The 18,666-nt window shown below is 34.8% G+C and overlaps 1 protein-coding gene across 2 annotated transcripts in view; it reads right to left on the bottom strand.

Moving 5' to 3' along the window:
- LOC145256422 (UDP-glucuronosyltransferase 1A3-like) overlaps positions 1-18,666 on the bottom strand; it is a 56,392-nt gene that overhangs the window by 6,822 nt on the left and 30,904 nt on the right. The gene's annotated exons all lie outside the window — the stretch shown is intronic.

Below are 18,666 nucleotides of genomic sequence, written 5' to 3'. Positions count from 1 at the left end.
TTTGTGAATATTATCAAAAGAAGTGGAAAGTTCTGTAAAAACTGTTAGTAGACTATAGGAAACCAAAGGTTATTACCACAGAGAATTCTTTGATAGTGGCATGTCACTACTACTAGTGAATAAGTAACAATAATTATAATAATGATAATAAAAATAATATTAAAAACAACAGTAATAACAATAAAAATACGCCATAAATAATAATAATAATAATAATAATAATAATAATGATAATAATAATAATAATACTTAAAACATTTAAAAATTTAAAAAGTTATATAATACTCTCTATATCAATAGAATTATATTAATGATAATTAGTATGGTAGTTGGCAGCGACTTGTTATCTCCACTAAAATTTTGGTGGCAATAAACCTTATTATTGACTCTCAAGGAGCTTTCACACAGGTCGTCAAAGATCTCTCCTTGAAAACAATATGCAGTGTTCCCTGGAAGCCGAGTGACAAATCTTCCAACATTTCCAGTACTTTCCATCTCTTTCAATAGCATTTTCAAATAAATTTGTGTTATCGATAATTGATTTCTCCTTGGCAGCGACCATTGGTCTTCACTGAAATTTGAGTGGCAATAGGCCTCCCGAAAGTCCCAGTTCTTTTCGCACTGTCAAACGGAAGTCTGATCAGCTTGTACTATTTGTACATTTGAGATGCGGTTGTTTGCATAATTCTCAGTGTACTACCGCCCGCACTAGGTCGTGCCTGTTCTTGAATTCTTTTTGGGCCAGTTTACTGCATTCGCTTACTAAATTGTTTATTGTTTCGTCTCTTTGTTTACAGAGTCTGTATTTGCTGTTTTCTTGTGTTTTGTCGATCTTTGCTTTGGTGTGATTGGTTCTTATCAATTTCTTATAACTACTAGTGCACATTTTTCCATAATAATCTCCATTTGGATATCCTGGCTGAAGATCCTGGTCGTGTTTATTGGTGTCTCTAGTTTCTTTTCGGTCCTTGTAAAAAGTTTCAGAGTGTCTATGTACATCAGGTGGTTCAATGTTTCCTCTGTATTAGAGAACTTGTATTTCGCTTGGCACTTTCATAATATACAGATGTGTCCACAAAGTCTGGTTACATTATGTAGCCAGACTTTGTGGAAGCATCCTGTAGATTATGTAGCCAGACTTTGTGGGCACTCTGTACACACACACACACACACACACACACACACACACACACACACACACACACACACACACACACACACACACGTGTATATATATACATTTGTAATTCATTTATCACTTTTACAAACATTTGTAATTCATGTATTTACTTACGTTGGCATAACACTTTTCATGAATATTAAAAAACAACTTTTGGGTAAATATTTACATTTAAGTCCACCTCCACAATTTTCTTTTTTAAATGACGACTTTTATTGATACATAAATCTACTTCTCTGCAACTTTTATTGATGAATGAATCTACTTCTCTGCAATGGCCACTGGACGCCTCGTTTTTTTTAATAGTATTTTCGGGTGGGTATGCTGAAAACAAATATCAATTAAATTTTTCAAATATATTTTCACTCCCCTTCAAAAATGGTGTTTATTCCGGAAGCTGTTCTTAAGATGAGGAGGTTGGGGGTGATTATAAGGTGGACCTAATCTAAAAAAAAAAACCCCAAGTTTTTTAAATGAAGAAAATTATTTCTCACTTTTACAAATATTTTTACATGAGCACGTAAGCAACTATTTTTTTATTAACTTTTTTTTAACTTCTTTTATTTAAAAATGAGTAAATTTCAATGAATAGAATAATAAATCATTCATCATTAATATGTGTTTTTGGTTTTGTGTTGAATGAAACTTTTTTTTTCATTACAACAATAATGAACCAATTTAAATCTTCCAGCATGCGTTTAAGGATTACGAAATTATCAATAAATCGTTTAGTTACTAAGCCAACGCCAGTAAATAAAAAAAATGTTACGTGCGCATGCATTAGCCTTGACTAGGGGGGATAAGGGAGCGACCATTAAATAATTATGCTGGTTGCCATGGAACTCAACGCCCAAGGAGTACCTGAAGTGTCACTTATGCACTTATGTTATCGTGCTATTTTTTAAAATAGAATTTTCACACTAAATTCAAAATTTACAATATGTTTTTCTTTTATTAATTTGTTAGGTGAAAGTACAGATAACCCGGTCGATTTCTAATGTGTGAAAAATCTAGCTCCCGAAAAAAAGAAGGGTACTCTGGATTGTAACAAAAAATTAAAATTGCCTCAGTCTCGAAACATTTCTTCTCTACTGAACGAGGAAAAAAAGTGAAGTTTAGTTCACCTTCTGTTTCTCTCCCCTCTCTCTTCCTCTCTTAATATCTCTCTCTATCCATCTCTCCCTTTCCCTCTCTCAATCTATCTTTCTCTCTATATCATACGCTCCATCTCTCTTTGAGCCCCTTTCTCTCTCTAACTCCCTCTCTCTCCTTTCCTCTGTCTCGCCCTCTCTGTGTCTAACTCCCCCTCTCTCTGTCTGTCTATCAATCCCTTTATCTCTCTCTGTCTCCTTCTCTTTCTCTATTTTCCTCTCACTTTCTCTTTCTATCTATATATCTTCCTCTCTATCTGTCCATCTCTAATCCCTGATCCTATTTTAGTCTCCTAAATTAATTACTGTGAATAAGGCATTGTCAAAACAAGGATAAACCCTATTTTAGTTACCTAATTTACTGACTGTGAGAATAGAAGTTATTTGGAAATTACTGCTACCTTGAACAGCACCAGAAGTAACTGGTAAAACCTTTCTAATTAAATTGATTTTGGCAGCCATTCGGTAACAAAATGACATAGCCTTAGACCTTGCTGCATGAGAAATACCTGCGACCTTGCTGCCAAGTAGAGGAATTATTTATTCTACTTTGAAACATTCAAATTTTCAAAAATCTCATGTTCGACATCTCCAAAATATCCAATATGGGGAAAATATTGCAAAAATGCAAACTTATTGTTTAGGATGAATGCACAATGGTACGCAAAAAAAAAAAAAATCACTTGAGGCTTTTGGTCGATCCTTGCAAGATTTGCGTGGCAATGCCAGACCATTTGGGAATGCAGTAATATTGCTTGCAGGAGATTTCAGACAAATGTTACCTGTTGAATAACAGGTAACATTCAATCAACACCAGCAGATAAAATAAGTGCTTGCCTCAAATACTCTACTTTTTTGTGCCATGTGAAGACATTAAACTTAACTCAAAATATGCATATCCAGTTGCAGACTGTTCGATCCGCACATAAATTTTTGCAAAACTTGTGGGAAATTGGGCACGAGAAAGTGCCAGCTGATCAGAGATGAGGGCAAAATTCTCTGACTTTTAACTTCTGTAATTTTATTACATCAAAAGAAGAGTTAGTTTAAAAGGTTTTTGCAGATATTAAAATTATAAGAATTACACTTGACTGAGTAACCGAGCTATTCTTGCAGGTCAATACAAAGACGTTCACGCTATTATTCAATCTAAAATTCCAAGTGAGGTAGTCAAATACAAATCCATCGACACTGTTGTGAAAGCAGATAAAGTGGTTAATTATCCAACAGCTATATTTGCCAGGGATGCCACCGCATGTATTGCAACTGAAATTTGGCGTACTAATTACCATGTGAAATCTAAGCTTTGCTAAGGCACATGGCTTGCAGTAAAAAAAAATTAACAAACAATATCATAGAAACAACAATCATAACAGGACTTTTTACAGATGAATATATCTTCATTCCATGCATTCCTATGATTCCATCGGATACATCATTACACTTTAGGAAATTGCAGTTTCCAGTTTTATTGTCATTTGCAATAAGAATCAACAAAGCACAGAGAACAATCTTTACATTTGTGTGGCTTACAGTTACACAGTAAATGTTTTTTCACATGGGCAATTTATGTTACGTATTCAAGAATCACAAAACCAGAAAATCTCTACACCACCTAAGAAAATGGAACTACAAAAACTGTGTACCCATACGAAATGGAAAATTAAACCTATAAGAAACATGCTTTTTCTCATTTTGGAACTTTTTCCATTGCACCAATTTGAACCACAACAACGCGTGGCAGGGTACAGCTATATATATATATATATATATATATATATATATATATATATATATATATATATATATATATTAGTAAGTTATAAAATATATATCGCGATTAAGCTACACTGAATATTCCACGTTTCATCCACTCTAGGGCTCTTCAGGCTTATGCCCAGAGACCTAGAGTGGTTGAAACGCGGAATATTAAGTGTAGCTTAATCACCATATATATTTTATAACTTACTAACTAGCTCTACCTACGTATTGAGCACTTTTGAAGTAAATACTTAAAGTTTACGCATAAATTTATAATTTCGTATATTAATTTTATGTGAATAAATGAAGTAGTTATATTATATATATTATATATATTATATATATATAATACATATATTATATTATATATTATATATATTATATATTAGCTAGCAAAAGTACCCGTCGTTGACTGGATTCAAAAACAGCCTACAGAAAATGGACTCTGATTTATGAAAGTGTGATAGGTTATGAAAGGAAGGGTTGTAAATTTGGGTTGAATTTGGGGGTATCAAAACCAAAGCAAAATATGATGAAAGTAAAAATAAAATAGATAAACCCCATAATTTATTATACCATACCTGCTCACACTGAAACACTTATCACAATATTCTGTGGATATATATTAAAAAACCTTGTTAAACTTTGTGACATATTTCCATTCTACGGAGGTCAGGTGCGAACGAACACCCCATAATTTTATTATACTATATTTCTTCAAACGGAAACATAATTATCAAAGTATACTGACGCAGATAGATATAAAGGTCTTTATTAAGGTTTGTGCCTATTTCCATACAATGGAGGCCAGGCCCGAACGCAGACCCCACAATATTATTATACCATCCTTATTTAAATGAAAACATACTTATCAAAGTATTCTTATGTACATCTATATCAAAAACCCTTGTAAACGTTTTTGTTTTAATTTTTAAATTTTTTATTTCCATACTTTGTGGACCAGGCGCACAAACATTCAGCTTTATATTATATATATATATATATATATATATATATATATATATTATATATTATATATATATAGTATATATATGTTATACATATTATGCATATATTATATATATATATTTATATTATATATATATTATATGATATTATATATATTATATATATTATATATTTGTATTATATATATATTATATTATATATATTATATATATATTATATATATTATATATATTATATAATATATACTAGCAAAGATACCCGTGCTTCGCACGGAGCTTTATTGCTCACTCGGGTACCAAAATCTGTGGGCACCTTTCCAGTAAGTTGATGTTGTAAGAGCAACGATTGCATAAGGTGATTAACATTTTAACTACCTCTTGTAGTGACTGAAATTCAATCAGGAACTTCACAAAACATTTTCATCAAAAAGGAAGGTTACTTGATGTTACATAGTAAATTTTTCATTGAAGTAATTTTCAACTCTTGCTTAAATTTTATCTTGCACATTCAATACTAAAAACTTACCACAATCAGATCATGTCAGTTTTTCCTCATATCCATTTCTCGAACTTTTCACTGAAGAGCCTCAGGGTAAACTACATTTCTGCTGCTTTGATTTGGAGCCAGAATGTAGAGTTTTTCTGAACTTCCTGTCCGGCTGATAAAGACGTAGAACATACCGTGACTGAAGCAGTCTGATGTCAAGTCTACGCCAATGGTGTTAAATGTCTGACCTTGACTTTTGTTTATGCTCATTGCAAAACACACCTTCACAGGAAATTGGAGTCTCCGGAATTTAAATGGAAGTTCTGAGTCCGATGGAACTAAGGGGATCCTTGACAGTAGAACGGTTTCGCCTTTGTAGGGACCACAGGAAATGGTGGCCTCAAGAACATTGGTGTGCAATCTGGTGATAACACATCTGGTTCCGTTTGTTGTTTTTGGCGGTTCCAAGGATCGAAGAATCATGATTGGCGATCCAATTTTGAGATTTAAAATGTGTGGAGGCATTCCAGATATCTCCAAAGAGTTTAAAAACTCCACAGGGTAGTGAACAGCTTCATATTCATTAGTAGTCGAATCAACTGACTTGTATTGCTTTGTGTCTCCTGGAAATTCATCCATTATTGAATTGTTCAAATGATTCACATTGCTGTTTAATGGCGAAATAATAGCCCTCTCAGCAAGCCAATCCGGTGATTTTCCATTGTTTTGCAGGTCTGGGTACACTTTGTCTTTCAGTTGCTTCTGATTACCGACACATTTACCAAGCGCAGTTGGAATCTTAATTGTGTCAGGTGAAGAAGTGATAGGAAACTGACCATTACCGATTTGGAGAAGCAATTTTGAGAAGTCTGCTGCAGCTGTGTTATCAGAGATATAGGCTCTCATATTAGTAGTCAGTCTCTTCACTATAACGTGCCTCCAGAGATAGGATTGTTTCAAACTTGCATTGACAATGTTAGCCCTTGTGCCATTTTTAACCACTGGGAGGATTTGACGGAAATCACCGCAAAATAAGGTTGGAATGCCACCCATGGGATTCTTGTTTCCTGTGATGTCTTGCAGTGTTCGGTCAATTGCTTCATAAGCACTCTTGTGCGTCATTGGGGCTTCGTCTACAATGATTGCAGAGGTGTCTCTAATTACATTTGCCAAGGCTGAGTTACCAGTAATTTTGCAAACTGGCTGATCCATTCGATGAGTATCCAAGGGTACTTTAAAAGTGCTGTGAAGAGTGCGGCCACCTTGTAGTAGAGTAGCAGCAATGCCACTGGATGCTGTTGCAAGCACAATCTTTCTCATGGATCTAATCTTTGCAAGGATCAAATTGATTACAAAAGTCTTGCCCGTACCACCTGGAGCATCAAGAAACATCATGTTTTTGTTCATTTCACCTTGTGCTTCCAACATTGCCATGAATGAATTGTAAACTTCTCTTTGAGAATCGGTCAGTTTTTCTTGCATATTTTCTGCTTGTAGGGAAAGTTCTTCAAGATTATAAGTAACTTCACGTTGATACTCTCTCGCGAGTCTTTCATCTCTCCCTTGCGTTGGTGCAGGTAATCCATAGCTTGCCAATGGTTGACCGCACATAAGGAGAACTTTTTCTTCAATTAGACAAAGAGTTTTATTGTAGATGTCCTCATTAAAATCTGCTTCTGGATTGTTAACTTCTTGCCTGTATCTGTGAAGAATGTCTTCAGATATTACATCACGAAAAGCCATCCAGATCTCAAGAGGATTGCTTGGCTCACAGGCTGTTAAAATTATCACAAATAGGCTTCGCAAATTTGAAGGTGATTGAGTGGCACTTGCCTCTCCTACTGCTTGATGCAAGTGATGGTCATTTTCTAGAAGGCCTCGAGCAAGGCACGCTGCTCTGTATGTTTCAAACACCTGACCATTGCATGCTCGCAAATCTTGAAATGAAGTTGGACCAGCAACCTCATTGAGCAACAGGCGTAAGAAATAACACTCCCCTGCTTTTGGACTAATCGTGTAGATTCTCCCAATGCATGGTGCCTTCCATACATCATCATTTTCAGTACCTTCAACTTGTATCCCACGCATTCTTCTCATCCATTTCTTTGTCGATTTGTTCCAAGTGTAACACTCAGGGACTTCTACGTATTTGAGACCCCTTGCAAAGTCATCCTCATGGCAGAGTTGAAAAAATGCTGTCAAAGTTGTGGCAGGCGGTGGACCTTGGGCTTGTTCCAGAGCAGTATCAGCTGAGAACATGACACGCTGCCCATTTTCAAGATGAACAGAAAGTTGTACAATTGGGGGGAAATGTTCATGGATGGGATGTTCCAATATCCTCCAGGCCGCCTCTGAACTGCCGACATACCTTGCATTCTGGAACTGCTGGATCTCATCCACGATGTGACTTTGTACTTGGCCTTGTTGGTTAGCTGCTCCATCAGTTCTTTTTAGCTCAAACACTGCTTGATCACATCCTTTATTCACGTATTTGAGGACATATTTGATGCTTTGGATCGAGCTGCAAATTTCTACGTTAATGTGAGCGTTGAACTGCTGAAGGAGGACCTTGTTGTACGGAACAATCCACTGGTTTGTTATTTCTTGATTAACATACCGACCATTTCTCTTCATCCTTATTGTACCAGTCTGGCCTCAATCTTCTGGTTTTCTTCGCCTGTACTTGGGGTAAGAGTCTTGGCCTTGCTCGGTACACTGAAGAAATTCTTTTGGGTATTTTTTGGAACATTTGTTGTCAATCATACCTGGACAATTTGGATTAAATGGTCCACAAGGTCCATGCACCATATGTGCCATCACTTTAGCATGAAGATCAGGATCTTCCTCTTTGTCAGGGATCTCTGCAGATATGCAGAGATCCATTTTTTTCTGGTAGAAGTTTGTCCTCTGGGGCCTGCCAGGTGAGGATGTGTGCATGCGGCAGTCCTCTTTTTTGATATTCAATACTGTACAGGAAAGCCCTCAACCTGCCAAATCTTCCCTTTTTAATAAATTCAAGTAACTTTTTTAGCTTCTGCCTGAAAACCCTGGCAACAATATCTGGACGATCCTGAGGGTCTTGCCCTTGAAGACAATTTTCTGTAATTTCTGTCCACTTTGGATTTGTTGTGAACGTGATGAAGAGGTCGGCTCGGCCCATTCGCCGAACATATGCCATGGCATCACTTTGACGCTCAAACATGTATCGAGGGCCTCCTGTATAAGTTGCCGGAAGTACAACTCGTTGACCAAACTGTTCTGGATTCCCATCTTCCCTAAGAATTGAATCTCTCAAGTTGCTATAATTGTCAGCTCTCAGGGTCTGTTGCTCACGCCTCAGGAACTGTAAACGTTCTGTTTCAATCTTGCAGTACACATCCACCAGCCATTGTTGAAATAGCCTTCGGTACTAGAGAAAATAGTTTCCAGGCCGAGTCATTAAATGGTACGAATAAAATTGCTGTTGGGTAACTTTTCGCCCATTGGATGCCTTCATGTAGATATTGTAAGATGGAGAACCATAGGGGTACATTAACGGGTACATTAAAGTATCGTAGAGGGGATGTAGTTCGGAGATCCGTTTTAATGTATCATTTCTAAAACGCAAGACAATATCCCGGTTAGCTGTTGGTTCATTCTCCATTAATATTCCAATCTCATACGTTGTTGTTGGAGCATTGAATCGCCGTGGATGCTCTTCTTGCGGCCTTCGGTCTTCCCTCATGACAACTTTATATTCTACCAAGTGTTCTTCTTCAATCCTCTCCTTTGTTGTTTTCAGCTGACAAATGAAGCTGTTGTTCTCATGTAAAAATTCAGTCAGACTTCGGAGAATGTCTCTATTGAGTCTACTGTCACGTCCCCGATTATGTAGTTCCTCTTCCAGACTATCCAAGAAGTAGACTTGAATAAACTTTGCTGTTTCATCTTTAGGTGGTAAAAGACTCCCAATCTGGTGGCAAACCTGGCCTCGAATTCTAAAAGAAGGATTCCACCCATGTACTGCCGCAATTTTGTGACCAAATGATGTCATTGCAAAACAATTGTTATAACTGCGTAGATTTTGCAGAAAATCTTTAGAGATGGGACCATTGCCGGAGAGCAAATCTTGAAGCAACTGAGGCAGTGGTGGAAAGCTATCAAGCACAACTTTGCCAGAAGAACAACAACAACGAGGGGTTTCTCCTTTAAATTTTACAGCTGAGCAATGTTGACATACTTTGTCCATTTTTCCTATATCAGCTGTAGTGAGAGAGTCATTTTTGTTGTAGAGCAATCCTTTTCTATTGCAGTGTTCTATTTCATGGTGTCTCAAAGCAGTCATTCGTTGTCTAGCTGCCTCGTTTTCTGTCAATTGCTGGGGCAAAGTCATACTCTCTCTCCTTGTAGCCTCTCGTTGTTGCCCTTGGTATAGGCGAAAGCTTCGTTGGGTTTCCGATTCATTCTGATGTCGTTGAGCCACTCTCAACTGACCTTGTGTACGTCTACTTACCTCATATAATTCATTCGATCGTAATATTGCTTCTCTTTCCAGTGCATATCTTTGCCTTTCTTGAATTTCATCTTGTGATGAATTTAACCGCCTTACAGCATGTCTAGTTCTGTCAGCTTCACGTTGGGTTTCTCTTTCCAAATCTGACAGTCTTGCTCTCCTTTCTCTTTGACGTATCCTGTTAAGTTCTAGACGTCTTTCTCTATCTGAATTGTTTTCATTGGAGCGAATTGCAGCAACTCTTAGTCTATTAGCTTCCAATCTTTCCATTCTTTCTTCCTCACTTTCGTTTCTACTTCGTTTGGGTGGCATAATTTCGGTTTTAAACGGAATTGTTTAACGATATTAATGATTGTAAATTAATAAGCGTAAAGGAAATGTATACTAACTGAAATGGACGAACTATGAATAATATTTCTGAATAGTACAATTATAAACAATTATATTGTAGCAAAAATGAATAAAAGCGACCTACTTGTGACTCATTACTTCCGGGTGTAAACGTCACAGTCTAAAAGTAATAATTAAAAAAAAAAAGTAAATGTAAAATAAATGTAATACCAACTTAGGTTAACTAATATATGTAAACAGTACAATTAAAACAGTTCTATTAAAACAAATAATTACTAAGATATAGGTAATTGTTAGTCTCATTGTTATGGTTTTAAAGAAAAAATGTGTAAAAAAAATTCTGCTTTTGTGAGTACGTGTATTTCTTTTAAATTACATAACCTTTTTATTTTATTATTTATATCTCTTTTAAATTTATATATTTTGTTAGTAAACTGGAAGAAATTCAGTTGAATAAAACCTTGTTCGTGTTCTTTATGTTAAACTCATATTTTTATAAAAGGTTCATCCGGTTTAAAGAAAGCACTAAGTTTAAATAAGACTGGAAATAACTAATTCAATATATAAATAGAAAAATGAAATAAATATAAGCTTTAAGTCTTAAGATAGTAATAATCAAAAGGTAATAAATTATTTGTAGTTCAAATCTATGATAAGACAGGCTTTCGAAATAGGCTCGACCAGAAAGATTAAATTGGAACGAAATTATAATCTCCGTGCCATTTTCAAAACAACCCCACAAAAGTAACGGTATCCTGCAGTTGGTTAAATGACAACGTTGGTTGTAAGAAAAATGTAAAAGAAAATGCGCTTATCTGTTTATTTTGAACTGTTTTATTTAATTAAAAAAAATTGGCTATAACTGGAAGAGAGCGTTATGTTTTGGGGGTTGTTTAAAAAATAGAATGGAAATAAAGTTAGTTCCGTTTTAATTGTCTTTAATTGCGGCAAGCGCTAACAAAATCGAAAAATCACTGTTCACATTCGAAATGTTAACTTTTATAGGTTTACAGGTTTGCTGACAAGGCTGGGGGTGTTTATTTAGAAAGCCATACTTAACATGGGGAGGTTGGGATGTTTAATACAATTATTTTACTAAATTGATTTTTTTCATTTAAAAAATAAAATTATTTCTTTTTTAATAAAGTTTTATTTTAAAATATTTGTTTTTGCTTATTTATATAAAATTACGATAGTTGAATTGTATTCTTTCAATTATATTGGCAAGTAAAATATAAAAGATTAAAACGGAACGAAATTGAAATTTCCATTACATTTTCAATACAATCCCAAAACATAAAGCTTTCCTCACCAAAAAATTGTTTTAGCAGTAGAAGAAATTGATAATTATGCACTGTAAGAACCAAGCTGGAATATGGGCATTAAAGTAAAATTTTATCCAACTTTTGTACTGGGAAAATAATAATATCTACGAAAGTATTCAGTTGCGAAGTGTTTGAATATCAGATTCGTTGTCGGCGATTACGAAACCTTGTAAAAAAAATATTGGGGGGGGGGGCGTAATTCTTGTAATATGATGTTTTAAATATTTTTTTAGGTTAAATTAAGGTTTCACGATATTTTGTAAATAAGCAGATCATCTAAATAAACAATATGAAAACTATTTGAAATTTTTAACTATTTTCAAGAGTTAACAATTTTTATTTATTTTAAACATTATTTATTTAGCTAAAATTGAAGTTTCACGATATAATTTTTTTTAATTGTTAGTTGGAAGCACAAAATAAGTTACAAAACATCTTTGCCTTCATGGCTTTCAAAATAGTAACGTTAATATTTCAGAAAGGTACCACAAATACCGAAGGAACTGAACTGTCTATATTATTGGTAAGTGGTAAATTTTCAGAATATAAATTTATAGGAATATAAACAGAACAGTGATATAAAAAATAATTTTGAAAGAAATATTGTTCACAAACCTTTTTTAATATTAATTTCAATTTTTTAATATTGTATTAACTTAAAATCCAGCAGTTGATAGAGCAAACGTAGATATGTCTGTAGGTTTGGTAGCGTGCGGAAAGAATACGTTATTATTCCGAAAGGCATTCGTAGTGTGAGGAGGGGGTGGGAATTTAAATAAATATTGTGAAATTTCAAGTTTAGATAAAAAAATGTATTAATAAAGTTATGCTTAAAATAAATAAAAATTATTGTTTATTTTTGAAAATAGGTTTAAAAAAGTGTTCATATTGTTTATTAGAAAAGATATTTTAAAATAGCGCGGTAAAAGAAATGCGTAAGCACCAGAAGTTAAAATTATAAACATTTTCATATTGTTATTTTTTTTAAAAAGGTAAATTTAATAATAAAAATAAGTGGAAAAAATCCAATAAAAAGAAAAGTATCTATTACAGACAACATGTAATGACGTAAATCTCCGATTGCATAAACAGTAAACCTTTCCGATAATATACGTAAAGTGAAATAAATCGAATATAAAATTAAATGAATATATATTAAATAATTTAATGTTAAATAGATTTTGTAAATAGTACAGTTGAAATGATTAGAATATTTCCAATATGTAATAAGGTCGAGGTAATTAGTTAAAGAGATTTAATATAATGTGATATGCAAATGAGCATAAGTCATTCGATATGGGGGTGGTTTGTAGAATAGTATATAAAGAAATTAGGCATAGATTCTTATGTCTCCTATAACAGAAACATCCTAAAATGGGTTCTAATGTTTCTCTACCAGGAGAGATCTACCCTCTTACCTCCTTTATATTTCGTTGATGATGGAGAGCTGTACACACAGACAGAAACACACGAACCCTATTACTTTATAAAATTATAGATATATATATACGTTTTATTTTTTATTACCGTATCTTTCTGTTAAGTTACATTATTATTTCAGCTACTCGGCCGTTTTTTGGCTGTCTGTAGCTTCCTCAGACTTTTACAGAAATGTTCGTTATTATGGGAGGAAAGAGTGAAAGAGTGAATGAGGTCGGAATAAAGAGAGTATGGGAACAAGGGGGAAAATGGGAGGGGGCGCTTGGTATGTCGGTAATGTTTTAGTTTTGGAGTTTAAGGAACTTGTGCGGGAGGGTCTGGGAAGTTCATTTCCGGTGTGGCTGAGGGCATAGGGCATAGGAATACATGGGCGCGAGTACACACATCAGCACGTACACACATATACACTTAAAGAAACGTTCACATATACACATACATCCCCGCCCTGGCGTGCAAATATATGCACATATGTGCCCCTGCATTCATAGGCACCCGCGTTGCTCCCGCTTACGTCAAATTTTCCTGAACGTGCTAAAATTGGGTACGTGTGCGCAGGCATGGATGCGCTCATACATAGATACATACACACATCGCCGCCCCTGCCCCAAGAAGGCGTATATACAGGCCCATATTCGTATATTGATTCAGACATACCTGCACCCCACGCATACAAACAAGCGCATGTGCACATACAGATACCAATGCTCGTGAACACATACATCGACATATACACACAGCTGCACGCTCTCACACACGTATGTGGACAGCAGGCATATACTCTCACATCCACACACGTATACATAGTTACGTGCACATATACATCGGTACCCCATGTACACACGGACGCACACGTGGATGTACACGTGCGTGCATACACACACATACACACCCAGTTATACAGGCAGTTATTGGTATAGACATATTCGTCTACATAGATTTAAGTTCATTTGTGGGTAATAGGTGCAATACTCTTGTTCGATGTAAATATGTGCATAAACTCATTCCCAGCGTCATATACATAATATTTTCATTTTCATTAGTGTGGGTTTTTTTTTGTTAGATGTGGGTGCACACGGGAGCGCCGGCGTACTCCTCCGCATAGATATACATACCCACAGATGCACGTCTCCACACGCATGCATGTACACAGATATACATGCATACACGCATACATATATGCTCTCCTTATATACATCTACAAAGATATATACCCACACTCCCTCAAGCATAGATATGTGCGCACGCATATGCATACGGGTATATAGCGTGACATGCCGTAAATGTGGGCACGGGTTTCATCCACATATACTTACATACGCATTAATAAGCGCCCACGTACCCGGGATAGTGGTCCTAGGAAGCCATGTTTATAGATTTTTTAGGGTATTATCGATAAGTTTAGGCGGAAGGCTATATTGGGGTGTCATACTCTAAGGTATGCGTCTATGCACATGAGGCGTCGGTTAGTTGTACATTTCCATGCATACTTATCTGTGCAGGTGTAAATCTGCATAGTTATATGTAAACAATTTCCGTATTAATTTCCGTATTAAGTCGTGGAGGTTGACTGTAGGGTGTGTTGGAGTTGGGCAGGGGGTTGGCTAGGGGGAGGGGAATTGATGCCGATTATTGGGTGGTTATGTGGGATGAGGTTATGTGGTGTTTAGAGTTGGTGGTGGTTGGGGTATGTGTTATTTTGTTGGATTTAGGGGGATTCTAGGAGGAAGGGGTAAGGTGGTGTGGGGTGTGGGGGGAATTGGTTGAGGGGGGTTTGGCTGAGTGTACGTCATGGTAGTTGTGGTGGGTGGTTGTATTGGATATATAATTTGGAGGATTTAAAGTGGTGTTGTCTAAGGGATGTTTTAGAGAGGTGTATAGTTGCTAAGGAGGTGGGATTCGTAATGCATAAAGTTTTTGGTGGTTTCCTGCTTTTTGTTTAGTAATTTGTCTCTGTCTTTAAAATTGGAGATAAGGAGTTTCTCGTTTAGGCAGAGGAGACATGGGGAGTTTAGGGATTTTCTAAGGATTTCCCATTTAATGGTTGGTGTAAGGTTATTTTGGGTTAGATGTAGATAGTGGGTAATTAGTGAGGTTTTGTTAGGGTGGTTAGAGTTATGTACTCTGAATCTATCCTTTAATGAGGTGCCGGCCAGGCCAATATAATATTTTTTGTCGTTTGGGTTTTCTTAAGGTGCGATTGTGGCTTTATATACTACTTCTATTTGTAGGAATTGTTGATTAAGTAGGCATTCCAATTTGTTGTTGCAGTTGCACTTGTTCTTGTTGGTGTTATTTGTATTTTCATCTTTGTTAAGTCTGTTATGTTTTTTGATTATTTGTTCTAGGTTGTCCGTACAACTGTAGCTGAGTTTAATTATGTTTTTGTTGAAGATTTTGTGTAGTACGTGGCTGGGCGGGAAGTGGTTGTTTATTAGTTGGAAGAATTTAGTGCCAAGCTTTGTTTTGACCATTGCATTGAGAGGGGGGTTGAACCAAATTATTGTCCTAGTTCTATTTCTCTTGTTTGCGGTATTGGGTGGATTAGGTTTAATGTAATTGAAGGTAGTGTTTGGGTGACCACTTACCTTAAGTGCATTTTCGTAGAAGGGTTTATGTTTGTTAAAAATTTCGAGTTTGGAGGATTTGGTGCTAATGTATCCCTATGCCCTCAGCCACACAGGAAATGAACTTCCCAGACTCTCCCCACAAGTTCCTTAAACTCCAAAACTAAAACATTACCGACATACCAAGCGCCCCCTCCCACCTTCCGTCTTGTTTCCTTCCTCTCTTTCTTCCGCCCTCCTCGCACCCCCTGTCCTCATTCACTCTTTCACTCTTTCATCCCATAATAACGAACATTTCTGTAAAAGTCTGAGGAAGCTACAGACGGCCAAAAAATGGCAGGGTAGCTGAAACAATAATGTAACTTAACAGAAAGACACGGTAATAAAAAATAAGACGCATATTTGCTCCACAACAGTATTGAGCACTTTCTTCAGTTTTTATTAATTACCATTTCCACGATATATATATATATATATATATTTATATATATATATATATACATACATTATCGGCATGTATGTCCTAGAGCTGTTTTAATATTGAGTCAGATGATTGATAATCTATAATTAGAATTAAAAATTAAAATCAGTCTCATAAGGAAGAACAAACAAAATCAATAACTTGTACGATCGTTTCGGAAACGATGTTTTTATTGTGATAGTGAGTTTTTGACAATAATTTTATGATATAGTTTTTGAAACAATGTCGCCTCATCAGCAAAAATATTGGGTGGGGGGACTTTTAAAGACACCAAAGTAAACCTAGCATTTTAAGTAAGGCAGATGTACCAAGAAAATATTTAAAATATAAAGGAAAATAGGTAGTTTTTTTATGTGTATAAACAAAGTAAGATAAAATTAAAATAAATTAAAAATACCATTAGATAAAATCGGGTTGAAAGTTAAGGTTAAGAGTGTAAAGTTTAAATATCTTTAACAAATAAAAAAAAATACCTTTTAATGGTTCGCCTCCTAAAAGTTGTACGTATCATCGCCGACGCGTTCATTTGGTAAATGTAGTTTAGGAACGCTTTAAAATGTTGATATATACAAACTTTCACAGAGACGCCAATGGAAATATTTCCAGTTAAAATCATTAATGACGTTAAATTAAAAATCAGCTGAGATATTTCAAAAACAAAGGGAGATAATTCTACTCAAATAGAAGAATGAAAGATTTAAACGTTCAAAGGGAGTATATATGTATTATTCCTTAATTGGAATTCATTTTTTGAGATGAGCATTATATGTTAATTTTTATTTTTATTTCGGACTATTAGTCTCATCTTTATTAGTTGTTGTTTATGGATCTTTTTATTGGTTCACAACGTTTCGGCCAACTTCCTCTGGCTTTCGTCAGGTGGTAACCGCGACGGATAGGAACTTCGAATCTCCTAACTGCATTCTCAGCCATCACTGCCATCCGTAGTTGTTGTCGTCTCACTACATTTTTGACCAATTAACCTCTGGCACGCTTTGGGTGGGAATCTCTACGGTTCCAGACGAACATTGAATAATCTTTGAATCTCTACGGTTCCAGATGAACATTGTCTGAAGATAGCGGTTTCAATCCCACCCAAAGCGTGCCAGAGGTTAATTGGTCAAAAATGTGGTGAGACGACAACAACTACGGATGGCAGTGATGGCTGAGAATACAGTTAGGAGGTTCAAAGTTCCTATTCGTCGCGGTTACCACCTGACGAAGGCCAGAGGAATAGTTGGCAGAAACGTTGTGAACCAATAAAAAGATCCAAAAACAACAACTAATAAAGATGAGACTAATAGTCCGAAATAAAAATAAAAATTAACGTTCAAAGGGAATTAATTAATAGTTGAATTTTTAAAAATAATAAATGCATCTCATTGGTAGTAATTAAATAAAAGAATATTTTTTAAAAATTAGTAATTATAATTTATATATAATTTATAAAACTTATATTAATAAAAATAGTAACATATAATCTCAAAGTGAAATAGATAATAAAATAAAATAAAATAGAAAATAATGGTAAAATATCAGATAATAATAATAATAATAATAATAATAATAATGATAAAATAATAATAATGATAATAATAATAATAATAATGATAATAATAATAATAATAATAATAATAATAATAATAATAATAATGATAAAATAATATTTATTAATTTATAAATTATAAATTTTAAGATAGATTAGTCATAAGATAATATGATTTATGGTGGCTTAAATTTGTCGAACCTTAACAAACGTTTATGAATGCATCCGGAAAAAAATTTCATCTTTTAAGTTTAAGAGAATGGTTTTATGTTTTATTATATTTTAAAATCTTAAGGGCTTCATATCTACAAAGTGCATAGAATCTGTCCCTTACAAATATGCTTGATAAGATCCTATTATTTCACATTTTAAATTGAAGTTCAGATGTGGAACCGAGGTAGATTACATTTTGTTTAATATATTTGTTTTCAGTTAGATTAAGAATGGTATTGGTATGTGATATTTGTTTGTTCCTTATGAGACAGATTTTGAATTTTTAATTTTTTATTGTTTAAGCAAGGAGGAGCGACATAGTGGCTTAAAGTTATGAAAATTATTGTCGAAATTAGTAACATATCCAAGAATTATGAAAAATGACAAAATGCCAGTCACTATATTGCAGTGTTTGTAATGTAATAATCAGCCCAAACAATATATCAAAGTTATTATTTTAGTAATGGGCGGGCGATAATATCGGTTAAAATTATGAAAAATGATTGTCAGAAGTAGTAACATATCCAAGAATTAGAAAAATGATAAAATGTGAGTTAATTGATTGGTGTGTTTTGTGGGGCGCAATACAGTTTTAACAAAAGGGCTAGAATAATATGATGGTGTCTTCATCCATGCTCAACGCCAGCAACAATATGTTACACATGAAAGATGCCGCTGTGGAATTTCCACAAGTCCCGCTAATAATA

This window comes from Euprymna scolopes, chromosome 32, assembly GCF_053919585.1.
Source record: "Euprymna scolopes isolate OS-2025 chromosome 32, ASM5391958v1, whole genome shotgun sequence".
NCBI lineage: Eukaryota > Metazoa > Mollusca > Cephalopoda > Sepiida > Sepiolidae > Euprymna > Euprymna scolopes.
The sequence above is the reverse complement of the archived record's forward strand: the minus strand, read 5'-3'. Positions and strand labels throughout refer to the sequence as shown.